Source organism: Diadema antillarum, unplaced genomic scaffold (genome assembly GCF_040938485.1).
Source record: "Diadema antillarum isolate AM-2024a unplaced genomic scaffold, OU_Dant_1.0 seq00000035_RagTag, whole genome shotgun sequence".
Lineage (NCBI taxonomy): Eukaryota > Metazoa > Echinodermata > Echinoidea > Diadematoida > Diadematidae > Diadema > Diadema antillarum.
Window position 1 is genome coordinate 576,444 of NW_027271149.1, and position 25,910 is coordinate 602,353.

Below are 25,910 nucleotides of genomic sequence, written 5' to 3' on the forward strand. Positions count from 1 at the left end.
TGACATCTAAGTTATTCACACACTGCAGTAGTCTTCTCATCCAGCGGGTACTGCACAAAAACTTCAAAAATTCATAACTTTTGAACGGATTGTCTGATTTTCCTCAAACTTTCAATGGTGTGTTCTACCAATATTGCTACATTCTCTCAATCCTTATGTTTATGAAGGTGAACTTGTCCTTTAAGGCAGTGACAACACGGGATAACAAAATCACTTTCACCGTTTCTGCTGCAACTAGACCAGGGTTGGGCATTTCAACCCATAAAAGAACTGAAATGTGGCGTTATCTTTCCAATTATAGAGGTGGAAAAACTTTTGTGACGATTCATACCACAACTCTTGGTTCTAATAAACGGAAGCACTCGGCTTCTGTGAAGGCTGTGGTATTGTGTTTTTGACGGGGGTGAACATACATTATATTTCAACATTTGTCATAAAGTTGGACACACATAGCCAAGTCTCACAAACTAAATCCAGATCCCAGGGTTGCTCTGAACATTTTATAGCCCAGTGTCACACCGCTAAGCATCCAAAAGCAAATTATTTTAGGGTGTTGTTGCTTGCAGCAATGTAGTCCTTTTAGAGAACAGCAACTTAATGTGCTTCATGAACTGGGTTCCCACACAAGAAAGGTTTTGGAATGAGCTGGGCTCTATGTTGGCCCTACTGGCTGGCAGATACAATATGCCTGAAGTGCATGAAATCACAGTCAGATTCTTCTCTGCTATATTGAGAGAGTATCTTTTGTCTCTTCTTTGCGAATATTATTAACTTGCATGATGAATGTGATGTACTGTATAATAGTTGCATGATGCCTCTGAAAAGAGATGCATAACCTTCAGAGAAAAAGCTATTTGAAGAGAAGCAGTCGAGAACATGCAGTAGTCAGTAGAGATTTGAATTGCATTTTTTAAAACCAAAAACCAAAACAAAACAAAACAACAGGCATCCCAACAAGAAACCCCTCCCCCCAAAAAAGAGAAAAATAAATGAAATAACACACACGCAGACGCACACACAATCACAAATCCACTTACAGAAGTGAGTCATGTGATCAGGGATATGGTTATGCAGAGGACATGTTTGAGTACAAAAACAGTGTTTGTTGGTATTCAGGGCTGCCACTGCAACATGCTGTTGACGTCATTAACCTTGCAGTTATAAACCAGTGATGATGTCATAATGGCTGAGTTAATTGTCTCATTTGCTCAAAGATTTCATGTACTGTATGTCTTGTTTCACCGTGTACCTAGGGCCCTGTTTTGTGAAGAGTTAAAATTGATTATATAGTTGATTTCAACTATAAGTCTATGGCAGCCTATGTGGTAAGGAAAATTAAAATTGATTTTATTTTTTGATAAAACAGGGCCCAGGGCCCCATTTTATAAAGAGTTAATGTTGATTATAACATTGATTTCCATCATAAGTCTATGGCAGCCTGCGTGTTAAGGAAATTTAAAATCGATTATGTCTTCTGATAAAACAGGGCCCAGGTATATCAACCAAATTTTTTTTTTTTTTATGTTTGCTGGTTTTTTGTTTTTGTTTTTTGTTTTTTGCCTTGTGATAAATGTATGACTGTGGATATTAAGATTTATAAAGCATTGGATTCACTCGCTATTGTGTAGGGATTGAATGTAAATGCTGGGCGGCACACTCTGGATTAAGGGATTAACCTTGTGTGGAAGGACCCAGTCTAGGAAGGTCATATGTCTTAACTAATGATGCAATTGTTTAAGGTTTCCTGCAGAATTACCTGGGAATTTGCTTGAATTGCATTTTCAATCGCCTCATTGCACATTCATGTGAAAAGGCTATTGTCTGTCCAGTTGATTGATTGCACTCGATGTACTGTGATTGTATCGATCATTACGCCTTACAGTTGAGCAGGTGCCCATGACAATTTTCAAGCTATATATTCAGGGCACCTCTTATTTTCTTCAGGAATGAAATGCCAGAATCATAATAACCAGCTGATGTGCCTCCCACAATCATTACTAGCATTGGGTAGTTGCAGCGGTGTTTTTGTTTGTTTGTTTGTTGTTGTTTTTTTACTTTTCTTGCAGTGTACTTGATCCTCAGCATTTTTTTAATTTTTTTTTTTAATTGAAAGAAAGATACTATTCAGAGGGGTGAAGGTTCAGGTGTGAGTTTCTTCAATTTGTCTCCCTCTACAAATTATTATCTTTTTTTAATTATTATTTTGTTTGTCCATGCAACCAAAGCATAACTTGGAATTTGTACCATTAACCATTCACAGCAACAAATCCTTAGTCCCTCAAAATGTATTTTGGTGTATAGAACTTAGCCTGGACTAAAAGTGTTACAACTACATTTTTTTAAAGCGTAACATTGAGTGTGTACAACCAACCACTCTGACAAACATGTCTGTATAGTCCTCCAAAATGAATTTCAGTAAATAAAACTTTGTCTAAACTCAGATTGTTATAAAGAGAACTTTGATTTGCACATTCAACCATTCTGGAAAACATATCCATGGTCCTTCAAATGAGTTTCTGTCAACAGAAATTTTGCCGAGACTCAAACTGTTGTTATTTGTCAAGGAAACCTGAGCTGTTGCTACCCATCACTCTCACGGTTACCTCCAAACCAATCTTCTTGGTGACGAGGGTAGGGAAAACAGGGGGAAAAAACACATACCACTCACGATAATCATAGAATACTTCCTTGTACAAATATGTGCATTCAGAGTTCCTCTTCACCTGTCAATTGGTGGACTTAATTGTCAGTACCACAGTCATATGAAAGAACAGACTGCCAAAGAGCGCCTCCTTCACCCATCACAGGCAGAGAGGAACTTCCTTGTTGCCTCGGCCATCAACGAAAGATAAGACGGCGGGGCCGTATTCATTAACCACAAATTGGTTTTGATTTTAGCGAGATATTGATGTAAGGCCGTATCCTCCCACCCCTGCACTTCCCTCTGGGGGGACACGACGTAAGCTGACACATACTGATGATTCTGTTAGAAGGAAATGAAATCACAAACATAGGATGAAAGATTTGAACAAGGTAGAGGAAACATGAAATTATAAACAGTGGTGTCATAGGCATCCTTTGGGAATGTCAGAATTACATCCTGCTGATTTGGCAGCAGTTTTCATTGAAAACTTTTATCTTGGTTTGCTTGTCGTAACTTCTGATGTCATTCTTTTTTCTTTCTTTTTTTGATGAAACATTTCTTGACAGAGGACTTTGCAAAGAGCTAATAATCAGGGCTATGTCTCATCAAGGATTTGTTTTTTTATACTCTAGGTTTAATAACTTGCTCTTATGAAGGTCCATGATTCTATGTACCAATTTAAGGAAAAGGTTAGGTATCACAAATAAACCATTCTATTTTCATTTTGATGTCACAGGTCTCTCCATATATTTGTTCTTTCAGTCATTTTTACTGAACGTTATGGAGGGGAGGGAAGGGGAATTCCCTCATGCGTAAAGAGTGTGCGTAGTCATTTTGTATTTTGATCATCAGCGCTTCTGATGAATGATGTCCAAGTCCCATTCTAAATGCCAAAGCAACTCTGAACTACCGCAAAACCCCATTTATACACGAAGTTGGATGCAGGAGCTCTCCCAAAGCGCTTTTACTTGTGCCCGAGTTTCTTCATTCGTACATGCAGAGAAACACTGCTTGAAACCACAAACAAAGTGACCAAGAGGGGCATGACTGTCATGGCGTCTGCAGAAACTTTTAACGTTTTGTAAACTTTATGCACAGCTCGCGCCACATACAATGTCCACAAGTTGGTGACCATTTATAGAGTTTAGAGTGCTTCAGGACTGCTCCAAGAACTATCCTCAAGAGGAGTTGATATCACACTTCTGTCTTATCTTCCTATCTGTTGTCTATGTCTTCCACTCTTTGCCAGCGTTAGTCATGTGTCAATTGCCCTGGGAAAGAAATGCCATGCAAAGAATGATCATTTTTTCAAGTCACAAACTTGTTACAATTGTAATAAAATGTTTCTGGTGTACTTTGCTGGAGGACTACAATCTAAGTTGAAGTATGATTGCAGATTTTCTTTGATGCTCATAACAGTTTGTTGCAAATCTTGGGTATTTTCACTCACTGTTGACAGGTGCCAAGTCAATGTTAAAGTTGCACCTGCTGGCATTATTGACTTTGATAGGCTCTGGTTGAAATAAGTCATATTATCAAAAACACTGCATAGATTTTATTGGTATCGTAAGATATAGAGTGGAATATGTCATGCCGATGGTATCGTGTGAAACGAGGTGCTGTAAATTCTGTGAAACTAGGTGCTATAAATTCTGTTCCATCTACTGTGGGACCTACATGTAGGCCGGAATATCTGTCTCTGGACATGGAAAGGCTTATTTTTCTTTCTGCACAAAAACCCCCCACAAAGACAAAAAACACAAAAACACCACCAAAATCAACACAAAGTGAATGTAATTTATGTCTGAGGTTTAGCCGAAAGAGAAAAGAGAACTTTGATCATTTTTTCGAATGACATGCAACAGAACGAGTTTCTTGTCACCACATACGGAATTCTTGAAAATGGTACATATTTCCCAGAAATTGTTGGTTTCTGATACAGTTGTATTGAAAGAGGTGTCCTTGAGAGAGCCGGATCTCATGATTTTTTTTTTTTTCACTCAGTTGAAACCAATATTTTTATGCACTGTATCATGTAGTGCTGATGTTTGCTACTGGAATTGTTACATTTGAATTGGAGCAGGGTGTGAGACCAGCACTCAGCTGCAGTGATCAAAGTGGATGTAATGGTAAAGAGAATTTTTTAAAACAAAAAGTGGCATTTATGTTAGGACAGAAGGTTCAAGTAAAATATCGAGCCATTGAACAGGCATTAATAAATAGAAAGAACATGTTGATCTTGCCTCGCCTGGTGTGTATCGCGGTGGTGTACGTAGGAAGGTGACACACTCCAAAAATAGTTTGTTTCCTTCTCGGGGTATTTGCGTTGCTCGAGAGAAAAGGAAACGCGGGAAGTCTGGGAGGAAGGCACAAGGCAAAAGTCTGACACGGTTAATCGACTTCACAGATACCCCAGGAAAAGCATCAAAGTTTGTGTCAAAAAAAGGGGGGATGTGTCGGGGGAAATCTCAATCTGAAACATCAGTCTGAAGCCATGGTGTCATCTATAGGCTTATTCACACTTGCGGTGATATACCGGCAGGGGTATTTTGCACAGTATTTCACAATGTGGACACAGATGCACTGTGAAATATCTCACAAAAAGCTGGTTATTATGATTCAAACTTTAAGCAAACTTTGGGTGCAGGCTTTGAGTGTGAATCATATCACGAAATATACCCCCCACCATCCAGAGGTGTATATCTCACATGACCTGACAAATTGCCCATCTTCTTCCCAAACTCAAAGGAGATATGCATATACCTCAAAGAGGAGTACTTTCGAGTCAGAAACACCCTGGAAATTTGTGAGAATTGTGAAAACAAATTACTGCGGTATTTAATACCATGGTTATTCTAATATGAATGTGCCATTTGGGAATAACCAGGACCCCCCCCCCCCCCACAAAAAAGGGAGGAGGATGAAGAGCTCCGTGTTTGTTTCAAAAGTTGTGTGAAAGGAAAGTAATCATATGGTATTATGTGCACATTAGGTCTAGAGCAAGAATATTGGATTCTTATTTCAAAGGCAAAACTTTGAAGAGGTGGATGTTATCGTTATGATGTCCGATCACATCTGTGCATTTGAGGGAGAGAGTTTGTTAGTCTGTATGTATCAGAGAGTATGAAAGAGGACTGTAAGGCGAGTAAAGTAACATGAAAATAGAAAGTAGAGAGGGCGTAGGTGTCTTGGGAGCACTGGCAGAAATATGGATGGAGACAGCCTTGTTTACAGAGAAAATATCACATGCGGCACCGACTATAACAAACTTGACTGCCACACAGTCACATGATAAGTGCTGTATGCTTGATCTCATTTGCGCTCAGGGGGCTGTTGAAAGTGCTATGTTTATCATATACATTTCCAGTTAAATGCGAAACAAAATATTATTGTTTGTCACAACTGTCGGTCCGCCTTGAAGCCAAACGATCTCATCTGCGAAGTTTTATAATCGCCGTGACAGGCGGCTGTCGCAAGAAGTAGAAGGGGAGAATTAGCTGAGACCGTATATGGTGATCGGCAGTAGAATATGGATATCAGCCAACATAAAAACGGGAGTGATATCCAGGAAGAAAAACACAGCAAGATTGATAAGCATTCAGGCGCATAGGAGAGAGAATGAGAGAGAGAGAGAGAGAGAGAGAGAGAGAGAGAGATACACATACACACAAAGAAAGAGAGATAGATAGAAAGGGAGACATATTAGAGATCATGCACATACACAGAAACATATATGAAGCAGATAGAGCAGTACTTAGGGAGAGAAAGGGAAACATATGAGTGATCACTACTCTGGATAGACAAACATATACACCAAGCAAGAAGACTGATGGGGGGGGGGGGGGGGGCAGGAAAAAAAAAAGCATATGGATACCCAGAAAAAGGAGGGTGATACACTTGACATCCATCTTCTAGACAATAGAAATAAAGAAAGAGACAAAGGTAATGTTGGAAAGGTTCCCCTCTCAAGAACAGGAGGGAAATATCACAAAGAAAACTCTGCCTCGCTTGGCAGGTGGCCAAACACTATAAGGCTTAGAATTTGACTCCTTATGTCTCAAGATTCCGTAATAAAATGTGCTCTGAGACTACAAGTACTGGCAGCATTTCTTTCTCTTTTTTTAAAGTGTTCAAATTGCCATATTTGTCTGTCTACGTACAGTTATCTGTATCCCAACATACTCCCAAAAGCACTTTCCTTTGACTTATACTTCTTCTTTTTTCATATTTTAGGTCAGGGACAGATAACATTTAGATCCTGCTAGCTCTGTTGTAACGTGTCTCTGAAGAGTTGTATGTTCTTCATGGTAGATGTATGTGAAGAATAAGTATCAGAGAGTGACATGAAATTGCCCAAGATGATGCCAGTTGGCACATTTTGTAGGAATATTGAAATGAAAAAAAAAGTTAAATGTATTGGTATCTCAGCCATTGAATAGTGTTACCGTAGTTACCGATAAAATAGTAATCCTATAAGCTTATGATTACAAACCTTCCAGATTGATTCACAGCTCTTTTTGTCTGTGTCGATATTTTATATCAGAATAGTGTGTTGGTGGTAGGTTCTTACTTTATACGACAACAATGAGACATGACAGTATTTGTTGAATTTAAATGCAACTATATATTTGAGTGAGATGCCAGTGGAATTTCAAAATCATATTGTCTTGAGACAAGTAGCAGTCATATTTTAATCAGCAATATGGTCTTCTGTTATATTCTATGATGAGCCTAACTAAGGTGTGATTCCCTGTGATTTCAGAATTTAAAAACAAAAAATGTTCTTTTGCTGAGTATTCCTCCACAGTAGAGGGAAAGAGCGACCTATTTCTCCCCCCAAAGTATGATAAGCCAGGAATTTGATTACCTCTTTTTGATCTTGAGAAAGACCCCCTGCAGTGATACAGCAACTGGAAGACCCTAATCAGTCATAGGGAGAAAAAAGGATGCGCTATATATTTTTTTTTTCATATTTCACAGTTAAATTGAACAATAGTGCACAAAGATAAAATGTATGTTACTATGACAAGGGAGAAAAATAAAAAAGTATTTCAGATGGCTTTTAGGAGAGTAGTCTTGACTTAACCAGATAAAAGCTGAAAGAAAATTATTTTTCAGGGGCATTCTTTGCCAGTGTTTCTGTAATGAAATAAGAAGTACAATGATTATAGATTAGATCAAAAAGAGAATAATACACAACATCAAAGAGTTGAGAAATCTGTATTTCCTGCATTTGGTATTTAAAAAAAAACCCAGAAACAAATGGTTGCAAATTAAAGCAAAATGGCAATGTTGGCTAATACAGCTGTTAGTGGATACCATGAAAATTCTAAAAATGTTTGTAGTTTTTTTTTTGTTTTTTTTTCATTCCACTACTTTCACTACTTCTGTGTGAATTCTGCTTTGGATAATCATATCAACACTATTGTTCATGAATCTTTCAGGATAGATGAAGTTGAATTCTTCCTTCTGATAGAATAAAAATAATTTCTCATCTTTTTTTAATCAAAAATGAAATATGACTTGTAAGCAAGTCACATCTTAGTCATTTGAAGATCCACATGGGAGGCCATCTTAAGGATAACTAGCATTTATTTATCTTTTTTTTTGTGTGTGTGGCAACTGTCTTATTCATCCAACATGCAGGGTTTTCACACTTACAAATAACTTGTTAGCAAACATGTTTTAAAAGCATTTCATGGCAGGGAGCAATTTTCTGTAAGTGGAAATGCAACCCAAATCACATTTCTCCCAAACACTATTCTCAAATCATATGTTCGGCCATTCTTGTGGTCTGAATCTGTTTTCGAAGACATTCTGCGCACGAGTTGCTATCTTAACGGTTAGACTACTTTGACGCAATTAGTGCGGTAATAAAGCCTGCTGTAACCTTGTATTTGTTTCCACCACGTGGTGCATGCAAATATGTACATAATCGTACTCTTGCAAGAAGTATAATATCAAAACTTGCCTGTTTGATTCGCGGTCCATGGTGTTTGTCACACAGCTATTGTCTGGAATGTCATTTGCAGTTAATGGTCCGTGAAGAGACTCATTCCTGTGATTCGTAACTCCGTAACGCAAAACACATTCAAATGCACATTTCCAGACAAAAACATGATATTGACTTACTCGTTAATCCCTACAAAGTGTGAAAGCTTTCTCGGTCAAACAATAGAAGTTTCAGACTTTTCAGGATAGGAAACTAATTTGTGTATAAGCTTTGCAACGGGTTCTGCCTTGCTTATTACATTTCCTTTTGTAAATCTGAAAGAGCAATCTTGAATCAAATTTCTCCCAACATGCTTGTCAAAACATATTTAGCCAATCAGGGTTAGCATTTGGTTTTTAATCAAGATTTGCTCAAATTCTTGGTGCCAAATTGCAATCTACAATTGTTTGGCCACTATATAGGCTCCAAGACACAATAAAGGAGATAATGCACAGCGACAATATCATGGAGCAGTTTCAGTGTCTGAACCTCTATGACTCTCAATGCATTTTCAAATTTGCTTCAGACATATGATTACAAACAAATTTCTTTGTAAGTCTAGAACTCCTGTCATCTTTATTTTCATAGATCTGTTGTGTTAATCTTTTCAGATTTCTGTCTGAATAACTTTGACATAACTTTCAGGCATAGTAATCTTTCAAGATAGAACGCTAGACTGAAGTCGAGAGATATATCTCACAACCCAGAAATAGCAAAGAGGATAGCTCTGTCTTGCTTTTCTTTCTCGCCCAGAGTCTGTGCAGGGAGGTGAGGGCCGGCCTATGCAATGAAAACACCGGCACTCACTTTCTTACAAAAACATCATCCCACACATTAGCGACATACAGATAAACTATACCCATGAGCCAGTAACAACAAGGAAACGGGAGAAAGTCTACTTCAAGAACAGTGTCCGCATCGCACTGTTTACATGAGGAGCAAAACAAAACATAACGTCAAGTTCTCAATTTCTAACTGCCTGAAAACTGCATGGACATATTTAAAGGTGTCATTCAGGGTATGATGGTCAGAAGTATGTGTAGTCATGTCCTTCTCTACATCTGTGTAACACTCCTGGATAGTAATTAATCACTAAATATGCTTCTTTTGATTAATTGTAGTTTTGTTTTTTCTTGTTTTTTCCTTATCCCTAACACATTATCCTATCATTAGAAAGTTTCTAAACACAATGCCACACCAAGGTTGTTTGTTTGTTTGTTTGTTTGTTTGTTTGTTTGTTTCATTTCCATCTGAGAAGATGGCTAGATAGCCCATATTCAGCTGCATTTGCTGGTCTTTCTTGGAGTCCAGGTGGATGCGAGGCAGGACCACTTCACTGGGTTATGCACCCTACTCTTTGAGATGAATGAGTGAAGTGGGACCCTTTACGTGCATGAGTTGTGACTCAGTCCCTCACGTGACCTCCATTTTATTCATTGAATATCTCGAGAAGTATCAGGAAACTTCAGATAAATTACATGACTCGTGTTTGGGGTGAATGTACAAGTATTTAACACTGTGTCTTCAAGGAAGTGATATTTCATGTTTAGGTTGACTTTAGAACTCAAGAGTAAAATCAAACAAGCAGAATGGCAAAAAAGAAAGTCATTACAGGTGTAGGTTGACATAAAACAAGGTCATGGAGCTTTACAATGACAATCACAGTCAGATATGCAAGCAAAGTAAGATGTCACGTAAGACTCCCAGTGGTGGCCTACATACAATTCTTCCGTAGTCTCTCCTTTTGAAATGAAATTTCCATTCATTCATTCATTCATTCATTCATTAAATTCTTTCATTCATTCATTCAGAGACTCCAACCCAAGCACCTTCTGATCTGGAGATTCTACCGCCCGAAACCCCTAGCAAACGGGAGACTCCAAGTTGATGTGTGCGAAGCGCCAAGTTCCTAGGGTTCTAGATGTTCTCTGGTGCTATCTAAGGCGAATTTTTTCAACATACGATAGCAATAAGTAAGAAATCCTTTCCACCGGGAGACACAGAGCCAGGGCGGGAGAAATCAAATCTCCAGCGGGAGAACGGGAGATTCTGCAAAAATGGGATTTCGGCGGGAGATCTCCCGTCGAAAACGGGAGAGTTGGAGTCTCTGTTCATTCATTCATTCATTCATACATGCATTCATTCATTCATTCATTCATTCATTCATTCATTCATTCATTCATTCATTTGTTTTATTTCAGCGTGGTACAAGCTTTAGCAAAGGCTGTTCTTCAGTATGTCTCTGCACAGATTGAAAAAAAAAAAACAAACAAAGATGCAGTGATGTAATTAGACAATTGATATGAAATAAGCATAGGAAATCATAAAAGAAAAAGAAAAAGAAAAACATAACAAAACAATCACAAATTATATCATTTGCATCAACCTATTTTAGTCCAATAACAACAAGCAATGTTTGTGATGACATATTATGTGGGGGAGCAAGGGGTCAGTTTTGTCAGTATAGCAACCGAAAGCATTACATTCATGTTTTTGTTAAGATCGGTTTGGAGAATGTGGAGTGGTATTTCAATGTAATGTATTTATACCATGTAAGTTATTTTGAGCTGCAATTGCCTATGTTTGCTTTGCATTTAGGGAGGCTACAGTTTAATTCTTTATTGCCGCTGTCACCTGAGACCGATGAATCAAATCTTTTGAATATGCCTATATTTCTCTTCCATGAAGAGATGTGGTTAGTATGAAAAATAAGGGAATTCCATAGAATATGAGAAACTTGATGATTTCTAAACCAGGAAGGCACCACATTTCTCTGACAAGTAGATCTGTTATTTTAGTGTAGAACATGTTATGATCACTTTTCGAGGCTTGTATTTCACTCCAATGAGGTACCTGTCGCTTTGATATGTGACATTTTGGTTTGCAATGTGACAGGATGTTTTTGTTTTATCAATTAGTCATCGACCAACTAAAATTTTGTAGGGTGCTTTATATAGACATTCTAGGTTTAACGTTACAACACAATAATCTTGATGGTGTAGTTTCTGTTGCATATGTCTATTTATTGTTTTAGCATGATGGTGTTGGATTTTGAGGAAATTCCTAAAAATTATGGACAACCACAAGAGTTATAACATGCAGTTACCTAACTGTATTCTATACGGTCAGTGAAAGCATAACAGAATGAGGATAATTCTTTTCCTCCCTTACTATCTATGTGCCTTGAGATCCTTGTACATTAAGGCCATGTTGACTTGATGGTGAAAAATGTGTGGATTTGGGGAAGACAATTCAATTGCCATAGTTTCTTTTATGTTGTAGGTTGTAGCTTTACCTGGGACCATCTTCCCAGTTTTTATGGCCCCCTTGCATTTCCATTTTTTTTTTCTTAAAAACTCTTTTCAAAGTATTTTGTCTGCTAATGTACCTTCAGTCTGACATTGCATATTGTCTTTACTTTGTACATTCTTCTGGGGTTGCACTACATGGGGATGATCTGTAATGACATGAATCATATGTTTGTATGATTCATATTTATACAATTGACATTCTATCAAATTTTGTTACACTGTACTGAAAACATGGAATGCAAAGATAAAACTGAAGGGAATTGAACAGATCAATAAATGTTAATTATCTTCTCAGACCAGGGCCCTGCTGAGATCAAACATAAGTCAGAAAATGAGACATAAATCTCAGAATACTCAATTCTGATTGGCTGATACCTGAGTTATATTTAATTATCTGGCTTATGTTTGATCACACCTTTTAGTGCAACAGGACCTAGGAAACATACAAATTTTTGTGAAGGAATTTACGTCGATCTCGTTTCTCATGTCAGCTTGTAGTTCAGTGTGGATGAAGGTTTACTTCTCTCACTTCTTCTTGGGGGGGGGGGGGGGGGTGGGAGGGGGGAGGTGGAGGTGGGAGGGAGGGGGAAGATGGAGGTGGGAGGGAGGGGGGAGGTGGAGGTGGGAGGGAGGGGAGGGGATAGGAGAGCAAAGGAGAAATCAAGGTGTTTTTCAATTCAGGAGAGGATATTTTCATCCCATCAAGTGCATAGAGCCACTCAAAGATGAAATGGGCATCAAATGGCATCAAAAAGAGATTCGCGGTTCAATTTCATTTTTATGGTAATACCTTTCTGCATCAGGCAGAAAGGAAGAAGGAAATTCCAGGGACAAAACTTTCCTACATGTCTCAAAATGGATCTCTCAAGCAGTTTGGCAATTTTAGGTTTTTTGCAGCACTTGTTATGATCTGTGTCTAGACAGGCCATTTACTGCATATATCTTGATTGCAAAAAAAATGGTGAGAATAAAAAATCAAATCTATACGAGGAGGATGCTCTTATGGACTTGCTTTTTGGGCCCAGAGTGCTATGAAGCATGGAAATTGATATTGCTAGGAAACTGTCCGTGTCAATGCTTTTGACCGTTATTTGAGTCTCATTTTCGACGGAAAATGTCTCTTTTGCGAAAAATTGTGATATGATATGCCACCTTTTATTCACATAGCAATGAAGGAAGGTGATGTTTTGCCATTTGGGAATAATTGCAATTGTTTGTCACCATATTGCGCATAAGCGATCATATCTGCTGTCTGCTGTCTACACCTATGACATGCATAAAGGCCTGGTAGGGTGGCTGCATTTGTTTCAGTGTTTGGCATCAGGCAAATGTCTAAACACATGAGTGTTGGTCATGTGACTCCAATTGTAAAGGATGATAGTGAACTTCATGCAAAATTGAATATATTCTACCACAGTGTGCAACATTTCTGGCAATGTATTGGAGGTCTTTTCACATTAAAGGACAAGTACACCTTCATATACTTGTGGACTGAGTGAATGTGGTAATATCAGTAGAACACAGTAAAGTTGGGGGAAGATTGGACAATCCGTTCAAAACTTAAGATTTTTTTAAAGAATCTAAGCAGTCAGTGCTAGATGAGAGGACTACTACAGTTGATGATGTCACATGCGTACAACGATATAAGGAAAATATAAAGAGAATTTCACAATTTTTTTTTTTAAAGAAAGTGCATGTTTCCTGGACTTGTCACTGATGTATGTTAAGGGTAATATCATTCCCCCTGCCTTCTGAAAGAGGCAAGTCCAGCGTTTGTTTTGTTATGCGAGAAAAGTGAAAATAAGTTGAATTTTCTTTTTGTTTTCTTTATACAGTTGTACACATGTGACATCACAAGTTATAGTAGTCTTCTAATCCAGCAGCTAGTGACTGAGCAAAAACTTCAAAAATTCATAACTTTTGAACGGATTGTCCGATTTTCCTCAAACTCGCACTGATGTGTTTTACTTTAATTGCTGCATTCTCTCAATCCACATGTCTATGAAGGTGGACTTGTCCTTTAAAGATCCATGATAGCGTGGAGATACCATAGAGTTGGTAGTCTGGCCTAGCTCAGATATACGATGTATTTGAGAATCCCTGTAACTGATTGTATATTCCTGCAGCTTTATCACTGACCTTCATCTAAGTATTCACACAGCCAAAGTATCTCGACTGGAGGTGATCGTTACCAAGAAGAACATATGTGACCGTGCACCTCAAAACGAACATAAAGTTGCACACACTGATTTTGCGTGAGGACTGAAAATAAGTGAAATGGGTCAACCTAGCTGAACTTGACTTTTTCATATTTTCTGAAGAGCGGGTCTTCTTTTACATTATGCTAAAATTTGGTATCATAAAACGGGCAGGAAAGTGTGTTTTTTTAGCAGTTTATCTCGAACATTTTTGTTAGAATAGTGTGATTAGATGTGTCTTTGGAATCCCTTTTTCATTTCTGAAAAACCTTGTCCACACTCTTCACTTTCAACTCTAATAACTTTTGAAAGGAAAGTGCTACTGCTTTGAAAGTTGGCATTAATTATGGACAGAATGTGTTAATGAGGCATGCTTAATTTCAGTTTAATCTGATCATCCCTTCATTGTTGTTACTCTGGTGGTTTACTTCCTGTCCCATTTGTCCCATTCATCGCACAGCCAGCACGGTTTGGTAAAGATTAGCGCTTGAATAGACACTGTACTTGAGAACCTCTTTTCTCAGTTCACACTTTTTCCTGAGTTTGTGCTTTCTTTCCAATGTTTAGATAGGTTAGGAGAGTCCATTTGATTTGAGTTATACATCATTTTAAAGCTTAAAGTCTGCTCTTTCAGAGTATGGTCTTAACTAAAAATTCATGTACGGCGACTTTTTGTTTGTTTTGAGGTGCAGGGTCACATATGCTTTGATGTTCATATTCACTGACATGTGGTTTTCAAATATGTCCTGATGGGCAGAGAATGAACATCAATTCAATCAGACTACCCTTGTTTCCCCATACTTCCAAGCCTTCAAGTTACGTACACTGAACTTATGTAACTTTATTATCTGTTGCAGGTTTGTTTGTTTGTTTTTTTGTTTGTTGTTGTTTCTTTTTTTTTTGGGCGGGGGGTTACAATTTTTTTTACGGAGGAAATTGCCCAGAAAAAAACAACAAACATTCATACACCATCTGTGGGAACCAACTAAACCCTACATAAATGTACTGGTTGCTTATTTCTTGAATTGAGAAGTACTGGGTCGACTTGGGTAGTAAATGAGAGAAATGCCCTTCCCTTGACTTGTTTCAGCACTCCATTTGGATTTGTTCACATGTATGTAAAAGGAGCTTAGACTCACTTCAAAGGGACTGCTAGATAAACTTGAATGTTTCAGTCTCTTACTGTGGGTAAATTCTGCCAAACAAAGGGTGTATTAGCACCTCTTTGAAGAGGTCAGGGTTGAGATGCTTGAGAACCTCTTCAGTGGTCAGCACAATCCACCTTAGGCTTTCTTCCTGCAACTTTCCTCAAAGAAAGAGAAGTGGAATTGCGCAGTTAATACACATTGGAGAGATCAAGATGAAGGTGGAGTTTGGTCTTTGGTTGGAGCGTGTTAGTAGATTGTTATCTCCCGATGAATGGTTGTCCCTTCAAGAACGATACACAAAGGTCACCGAAAGAAAGAAAAAGAAAGAAAGAGAGAGAGAGAGCAACAAGCGAATGAGAAACAAGCAGATGAGACTCCAGTGAGGATCAGAGAGATTAGCAGGTTTCTGGTGAATTCACTGTTTTGGGGTGACGCACTTTTCACGCTTTCCAAGCAGGAACGGAAAGCGGCCTGAGCTCACCTTTCTCACGAAGCTCTCTAAACTCCCTTTTCACCCCTCCCACCTGATCCTCTTTCCCCATTTTGACCCTCTTCTCTTGTAAAGTGACTGACATTTTTGGCATATTTGTGGGGATTTTGGTCTTTGGGTCATACCCCCTGTTCCATTTTCATTTTAGGACTATTATTGCCATATTCCCTCACCTTGAAGTTACAATATTTGAGGTCCCCATACATTTTTACAAGCAGAATTGCAGCAGAAAGCTTCCCGTAGTGCATTGTCCAAGTGTATTTTTCACTTCAACTGAAATTCAACGACACCATCCAAACCAATATGCTCTTTTGCTCATGAGAATAATATCATGCTATGTGCTTTTAAAACAATATTGGCACATCAGTCAAAATGTGCATGGATTGTTACAGAGCAGACATTTTCTTATTCATATTTTCTTCTTTCTTTTAGATGGCACAACTACAGTAATCTCCCTAGAACATATCAGAAATCATATGACAGAACTGTGCATGCATGCTTTCATTATCGCTGTATATTTATCAGCAACTATCATTATTCTGCATCATTGACTCTTCATTTTATGATCATTATGCAATATCAACAGGAATGCAAGGAGTATTTCTGCTTCTTTTTGCCCCACTTGCTGGTACACATTCCTGTCAATGCGATCACTTTATGGAGTGTGGATAAACCTTTTGCAGGAATTGAGGACGTTCCAAAAAGGTTGACTCTTTAATAGTGCATTTGAAGTGTGAAGTATTAATCCTGTCATACGCTTATTGAAAAGCAGGAAATGGGGTGCAAAATTATTCAAAGAAAGAATATAAAGATGTCTCCAAGCTCAAAAGTACCATTTTATAATAATAAAAAATACATATCATACCATATTTCTTGTATACCACTGTGTGCTTTAGAGTTGCTTTGAGTTTCCTCTGAAGGCATTAGGCAATAAGGATGAATTGTCTTCACTATCAAAAGTTAAAGGTAAAGGGGGGGGGGGAGGGATGGAAAGAGATGTTTCCACCTCCCTCTGTATAATCATGAGAAGAAAAAAAAATCATCATTTTGTTCATGTTCCCAGTCCTCTTTTTAAATTACTGTTACCACTAGCAGAATTTTGTATTTGTTTTCTGTTATTAAAGCAGTTTTCACAACAGCACATTAAAACATGAGACCTAGGAAAATGCTTACTTTCATTACTGCACCTGTTTGGTGATTATAGGTACCTTGTTAATTTTGGACGCGATAGGAGGTTGCATGTGCACACTTTACTTAAATTACCAGGACGAGCAAACCTCAGAGAATTTGAGCTACAGTTTTTCTTTTTTTTTTTCTTTTTTCTTTTATGTTTTTTTTTTTTCTGCTGCTGTGCTGGTGTAAATGGTTTGTGTAAAAGTCCATGTTTATCCAAAATTGGATTTTGCCAGCGTTCTGATTCCGTAGCATGGCAATGTTGGCCATTTACATAAGAAAAATTCAAATTCCAGAACCCTTTGTTGCCCCTCTGTTTTACACTGGCAGAAAAAACCAGTAGGAGTATGCATCCTCTCGAAGCTTACCTCTTTATTTCTAACTTTGTACTGTAATTAGTATGCATGCCCCCATCCTGTTGTGGGGTGTTTGGACTTCACGAACAGGTGCAGAATGTCAACAAAAACAACCAATTACATAACCTTTATTGTTGTTTGTGCCCAATAATGGGAGTCATTTGACCAAAAAAAAAAGTGGAATTGGCACTGATTAGAAGTGAGCAAACATTTACATTGCTTGAAAAGCAGAAAAAAGATAGGCGGAGGTTTGTTTTTGTTGTTGTTTTCTGTTACGTAAAACACACTTTGGAGATGTGTTTGTGTTTAGGTGTTTTCACAGTGTTTTGGATAGTTGCCTGGCACCTCCTGGTGAAAGTCCAAAATATGAAGAAAAACGTGAGTTTATCGCTGCCAATATAAACAGTCCTAGATGAAAACTTGTGAGTCAAGTTGGTTTTCTGGGTGGAAATAAAAACCCCCAAGAACAAACAAACTTCCTTTATAATTTACCAATATCACCTTGATCTCTTTCCATTCTCCTTGTGACTTCACATTGTTTCTCTGCTATTTATGCACCATAGTGGACTTGTATATTGCACAGATGTAGAAATAGTAAGTTTATCATGAACATCTCACACGACAAAAGTGATATCTCTTTCCTTTGATCCTTCAATGCCTGTGACTAGATTGTCTCATCAGAATATCGCCCAGCGTTTGCTGTGTTTTATGTCTTCTTGTCAATGAGAGGTTGAAACATTTTGCAAAACCACTGAGATCTCCTCCTTACCTGTTCTAGCTTTCCACCAGTCGAGGCCTTTTTGACAGGTCTTTTTAGCTACCAGTTGCATCGCTACCATCCCGTCTAAACAAGTGATACCCATTATGGTCTTTGGGGCTACCGGTGGCCCCAACACAACCCCATCCAAATTCTTCTTTCTCCGGCATTTCGGAATCTATATTTATCAATAATCCCTTCTATTTTTAATTCCAGCTGTTAGTAAACAAAGACCAAACAATGCAGGCTTCGCAAGAACTCCAGATTTTCATTCATGTCAGTTGTGGAAATGTGGCGGCATTCATTCATTCAGACCCTCCTGACCTCGAGTTGACACGCCAGTCTGCTCATTGACCATAACAAATCTCTGACTGAATAGAGAGATTCTTTTTTTTTTTCTTTCAAGCCTGAAGGTTGGGTAAGAAATAGTGTGGTGCACATGCATGAAATATCTGTGAGGTAAGCCATTGGATGATTTAAATATATGAATAATGTGCCAGTTTACTATAAGCAGATTACAATACAGTGAAAGCTCACCATGCAGTGACCAGACAACAGTGCATTCATGCAGGGGAACTCAGCAGATTTTCATTCATGTAGTTTTCGATCTCTGATCGCTTCCATTCATTCAGATCCAGATGACCTCCGATAAGCACACCGGGCTCCTAATTATCTGGACGAATCTCAAACTCATTGGAATACCTTCAAACCTCAAGGTTGTCCAAGAAACTTTCAGTATTTTATAATCTAACCATATTCCAGAAGAATGGTATGAGTGAGCTGTGCTTACTAACATCTTATAAACCCCTATTTACTCAAAATTTGTTAAAAAGGGGTCTCAAAGAAAGAAGGTAATCTTAAAATGTTCAGATATTTTACCACTTATCTCTTTCAAGATCATTTCAACACTTGGCTCATATTCTTAAAGTGGCATGCACATTGAAAATTCAATTGATGTACTCTACCCACATGAGAGGGATTTAAAATCCATTGCAAAACAGTAAATAATAAATTTAAAAAAAAAAACTTGAAAATTTTGTTTTGCCCTTCTTGCCAAATCAGAATAGCATTTGTCCTAATAGAAATTTATCCAATGCTCTTGCAAAACCAGATTTTATCCATGCACTAGGTATGATAAATGATGTCAGTACCTGTCTACAATGACTCCTGTCCATAGTGAGCAGAGTTGAAACAACTGGGTTGGTTTCATTCCCATGTAATGTGGAAAGAAGACAATGACTTTGATACATTTTTGTCGCAAAACTTCTGCTAGCAGCTGATGTTTAATTTGCCATGAAAAGCAAGCAAGCACGCAAGCAAAGATTATAATGCATACAGGTGTGGGACGATCATTAAAGGGGAAGGCTAGTAACTGATCAGTGGGAATCAGTGGAAATGCTGGGAGATGATTGTTCCAATCCTTATGGGATTCATTCAAGAGTACATTATTATATCTATTGTTGTGTGAAAATTATTTTCTTCAGAATGGTCTCATATTCAAGTAATGTGCAGTTTAATGTTTCTAGGTAAGCGTCCCTGGTCAGTGACGGGGCATTCAACTGCACATCACTTGAATATGAGACCATTCTGAAGCAAATAATTTTCACACAACAATAGATATACAATGTACTCTTGAATGAATCCCATAAGGATTGGAACAATCATCTCCCAGCATTTCCACTGATTCCCACTGATCAGTTACTAGCCTTCCCCTTTAAAGGGGATGGCTAGTAACTGATCAGTGGGAATCAGTGGGAATGCTGGAGGGTGATTGTTCCAATCCTTGTGGGATTCATTTAAGAGTACAGGTACATTATATATCTATTGTGTGAAAATTATTTGCTTCAGAATGGTCTCATATTCAAGTAATGTGCAGTTTAATGTTTCCAGGTTAGCGTGCCTGGTCAGTGACGGGGCATTAATCTGCACATTACTCGAATATGAGACCATTCTGAAGCAAATAATTTTCACACAACAGTAGATATATAATGTACTCTTAAATGAATCCCACAAGGATTGGAACAATCATCCCTCAGCATTCCCACTGATTCCCACTGATCAGTTACTAGCCATCCCCTTTAATGATCATCCCACACCTGTATGCATTATAATGATGCATTTTTCTTTGCTTGCGTGCTTGCTTGCTTTTCATGGCAAATTAAAGGCATTATTTACTGTTCACAGGTGAAACAAAAACCCAGCTTTAGTGCTGCAAAGTAGTTCCAAAATGTGAGTTAGGGATAGAAACAACCAATGTAAAAATGTTAATCAGCATAATCAGTGTCACAGTATTGTTGAATAAACAAAATGTGAAAAATAGTTATGATAAAATTGTTTCTAGAATAAACAATCTACAGTTATGATTTACTGAGAAAATTAGTGATAACTCCTTGTATTTTAGGCTTTACTAAAAAAAAATTTAATGGTGCCATACAGTTGTAGGATGTTTTGTGATACAAATGGCCTACACATATTCAGCAAATGTGATAACTCAAACACTTTAAAAATCACTGCTCCCAATGGTAAACCATACATTTAATGCTGTAGGAGGATGTTCATCATATGTGCTAAGTGCTTTGTAAGTACTTGTATTTTGCATAAATATGTCAAATGAAATGACGAGGAAATAGTGTCACGTTGCTGCTGATTCAGCTCTGACCAAATATTATCATTCCCACTTGACATGTCTGTGCTTCACCTGGAGTGTGTGGTTTGAACTTAATGCCTGAAACAATTGCGTGCTCTCCTTCTACGATTGCATGCTCGTTAAACATGCTAATCAGTTTGACCTCTCAGTGAGTTTGAAGCTTTTGTTCTGAAAGAATTTGCTCTTTGATATGAGGCAAATATGGGGGGAAATACAATCATTTGTGTGTGTTTAACCGAATCAGCTGAATAAACATAATTTTCATCAATTTAATGCTGAAATTCTCCATAGAATTAGAGAGTAAACTACACTTGCAGATAAAAGATGACGAAGATATTGAGCTTACAGTTATGACCTCCCCTTTTTCTGACATACAAAGATGTTTTCTTTGACTTGTTAATAAAAAACGGAGAAATATTACAATTTTTAACGATATCCTCTCCTCTAATGGTTGTAAATGGAAAGGTCATGTGCAGTAATATTACTGTTTATAGAAATGAAATAACAATGCAAAGTACCGGTACAACAAAGTTTGAAATACATGTGAATGACTAGTAGTTCCCTCAAGATGGAACTGACGTCTCTGCACAACATTTGTGACAGCATATTAATTGAATATACCCTTTTCAAGAATATCTAAGCATACAGACAAAAGAACGCATACCACACTTTCTTCCTCTGTTTGGCCTAACTTTGTGTAACACCAAGTTCACTTTCCAACTTGTTGAAAAATGAAATTAAAACAATTCGTCATCAGAGGTCTTGTGATCATATAAGTGATTTTTCTGATCTTTTTTCCTCAATATTGACCCAAATCTTGTCTCCTAATAAGAAGCACAGGACTTTTTCTGATGCAGAGATGTTAGTAAAATGAGGAATGTTCGCATGCATTTTAATTTCACGAATTTCGCGAGAGCCGAGTTTTGCTAACTTAAAATGCACGCTAAAGATCTTGTTTACACTATATGCACTGAATGTTGGAAGCAACTCGCAATTTTCATGCTGCGAAAAGGCCATTGGCTCCCATTCACAAAAATTTCATGCTGCGAAAATATTCAATGTTTTTTACAGTATACAAGGTTGAGCTCTATTTTACCCTGTAGAGATATGAGGGCTTTTTTTCTCCCTCGAACTGAGATAAGTTAATTCCAATTGAAGTTGTCTTTTAGATACATAAAACGTATAGCCACTGATCATGAATCAGAATGTTTAAAGAAGATTTGGCATTTGACGAATATTGATAATTTGTCTCACTCAGCAATATTGCTCAACAGTAGCCGAAAAGAAATAGTATTCTGTCTTTAATGAAGAGTTGCATGAATATTGTCCCTACTACATCAAAGTTTATGTTTTTTATGGCAGAAAGAGGCAATGTCATGGTCATGCAGTATTTTTTATTGATAGGGAAAACATTTTGGTCATTCTACCTTTATTTCAAATGGATGGATGAGCCCACATCAAAGCTGTATATAGATTATTTCAAAAAAGAAGAAGAAATACTTTGAAAACAAACCAAACTGTTGAAAATATGCCTTTGTAGGTTTATATGAGGACTCTATGACAGTGATCTAAGTATACCGACACATAAGGGGCACTATTTGGCCACTGATGTAAGTGGAGCACCGATCTAGAGCAAAGGAGCTGCAGGCTATCTGAAGGAATTAATGGGTAATACTGAGAATAGTATGCCAATTTACATGTGACCCAGTATTGCTCTATCATGTATCTGGGTACTGCAACAAAACAAGTGCAATTTCATGTCAGTTTTTGTTCCCAGTCTCGGCCTCAAGGCAATATAATTCCTATCCTTTTGATAGAAGTAGCAAGTAATTGCAGGAGAGAAAAGCACACACCAAAAAACAAAAACAAATAAACAAACACACACACAAACAGCTTTTCAGCAATCGATGAAGTTTGTCAATTTGTGAAGAATGATTAACCAATGAACTTGGTACAGTTGTCTTGAAACTAGTCTATAATCTAGTATCAAACATTAATGTTTGTCAAGGAATCAAGATTTGGGAGTGATAAAAGAAAAAAAAAGTCTCGTATATTGCCTTGTCCACACTGGCTAGGCTTGACCAGGGAGGTTTTCCACCTCCCTAGCTTGACCCAGTTCACCTGTCACAAGGTGTAATCCCCAGATACCAATCAATTAGCAACCCAATGATCCTGAGCTGAGTGACGCATGGTCATCAGGCTAACAAGATCTAGTGTGACCTCATATGACCTGCCCAAATTGCCCAAACCAAGAGGGACAGGCATGCAGCCCAGCAGTGGGTGAAGCGTTATTTGTGTCAAGTAGACCTAACCACGGAGCTTCAAGTTCGAAGCTCCTTGGTGAAACCAGAAATTTTCAAGTGCATGAAATTTTCATGAATTTTGTGAGGAGCAAAGATTTGCAAAATCAAAATGCATGTGATAGTTCTTGTCTACACTGTATGCATTGAATTCCAGTGACAATAGACTGGTTCTGTAATGTATTCAGTATTTTATGAATGTTTTCTGCACAAAAGTTGCCCTTCACAACCAGAAAGCATTCTGGAGGCTTGCCCAACCTAGCAACAACTTAGTGAATTCCTGCCTATGAAACTAATACAGGTAGAGAGCAGGTAAATGAAATGCCTTGTTACCAGGCTGTAGGAAAATAAATTGTAATACATCACAGTAAAGCCCAATGCCCAATGTGCGACTTGAGCCTGGGAGCTGATGGCGCGCTGGTGCGAGCTGTATGGGGCGCCAAGTGTCGCATGGTGTATTTCATTACAAAATTACCATTTCGTTAGTGAAATTACAATGAAATGATCATTTCGTCGACAAAATACAAAATGACTGATTTCGTATCAATAAAGCAGGCCATCCGACACTTGGCACCCCATACAGCTCACACCAGCGTGCCACCAGCTCACAGCTAGGCTCAGGTCGCACAGTGGGCATTGGGCTTTACAGTCTATTCACAAAAATTTCATGCCACAGATATTTTGGGTTTTACAGTAGTGCTCCTCTCTACTCATGATTACTGAAACCATGGAGCTACAAATGTTTGTAACTCCATGCTGAAACAGACAGAGAGCAGTGGTCTGAGATGGTTAGGACACTGCAGCAATGGCAACAGCAGCGTGGACATTATGCAAATTACAAGGTGCCCTTGATAGACATATGTTTAATCGTGCCGGCACTTCTTTTTTCTTCTCTTTCCTCCTCGCCCACTCACTGATAAGAGAGTTTACCTTATTCAGCAAGGTGAAATTTGCGCTTGCCCTCATTGAACTCCTGCGATAGGCTAATCTCTACGCCAAGACACCAGCCATCTTATTAGAATGCAGGACAACTTATGAATGCAAACTGCATACATTTTTTTTCTTTCTTTTGTTAATCTGTTTGCTGATATATATCTAACTAGGAAAATAGAAGAGAAAAGGGGGGAATGTTCTGTTGACACATAGCGTAGCAGAAGAAGGAAGAGAAGGACGTGTGAAGAGGAGTAAAGTGTCTTGTTGAGACAGCGAATTATCACCCCCACGATCCTTTGCCCGGATCTTGGGTACACTGAACTTCAAATTTGTTGATTTTTTTTTCTCGCTACTTCTTTTATAAACCAATTACATTCTAGCAAGAGGAATGTTTAGAATTTCAAACCATTACTGTAATACCGTTCAGATTCTCTGTTGTTTGTTTATTCTCTAAACAAACTACATGTGGATTAATTTATGACATTTTTGTGGCACTGGCCCAAAAGTTCCTTGACCTAAAGGTCTAAACTTGTTTGAAAATTATTGGAAACATGTTGTTGACTGCTGAATATTTCTCAGTCGTTGTTCTTTGTTGCAAACTCTGACGTGTCTCTGGTGCAACTGACATGAAGTTTGTTGGTCAGTAGGCAGTGTAAGAAGAAGTAAAATTCAACATTTCTTTTGTATAATGAAATTTAAATGATATGTTTAATTGCAGAGAATCATCGAGGAAGTTTCCTATGGTTTTGTATACATTAACAAACCTACAGTATGAAAAGTCATATCAGTATTTTAGAGTCACAAAGATATATTTTGGCAGTGCCATCTTCATGAAGTGCATGGGAAAGACAAAGTTTCTTCAAGGAAAAATGAATTGACTGGCAAGTGATGGGAAGGAAAAATGATTTGACTGGCAAGTGATGAGAAGGAACAATGAAAATAAAGGAAAAGGAGACACTCTTGTGAAGTGGGTAGAGAAAGCAAAATATGGTACACCTGTCAAGAGGTGTTGGAAATGAATGAGTACCGGTATATAGGAGAAGTGTGGGAAATGATCTAGAATTTCCACACTTCCTGATTGGTACAGATCCGTTATCTGATCTACCTTTGCATGCAATATCAAGAATGAAAAGTCCTCATTCACATAGCATTATTTGAAGCAGATCAATGTGACACATCCAGAAACTGGATGGTTGCTGTGGTAACCAACATTCACTGTGGGACAGGTGGAATGGAAAGAACTTATATTATGGCATTGATATGTCATATTAACCATGGGTATAGCCCTATATGGTTTAGAGTTCACTGTAACTGATGTTGGCCATAAAGAGGAAGGGGGGGGGGGGAGGGCTTCCAGAAGAAGAAGAAAAGATAATTTAATGAATTATGCAATGAGTCGGGTGCATTGCAATGGCAGTACATGAATTAACTGTTGTTAGACATACTGAAGCCCCCAAGTTATGGCTGAAATAGACATTAGCATAAAAACAGTACCCAAACTGAACAGATCTACAGCATCTTCAGTGTTACCATTGGTATTTTAAGAACCCTTCCCATATGATTATCAACCACTTTAAAGTACCTCCATTTTTTTATTCCACATAAAGAGGGCACTGTGGAGGAAAACAGCTCGTCAAAAGACATTTGTATCAGGTGGAATAAAAAATTGAAACCTCAAGATTATGAGTCCGTCCGTCGTCCGTCGTCGTCCGTCGTCTGTCGTCTGTCTGTAACGCTATAAAAACTTGAATAACTCTGTACTCTGGGCTTCAATTTGAATCAAACTTGGAGGGAAGAGTGGTCATACAAAGTTTTACTTTGGATGAAGGTCACCTCAAGGTTAAAGGGGTCAATGAACTTCTAGGGCCCAATGTTAAGTTTTTAGGGCGCGTTTCGATTATGGGTCATAACTTTTAATCCATATGTCCGATTGTGACTAAACTTGGGTGGTAGATGTACCT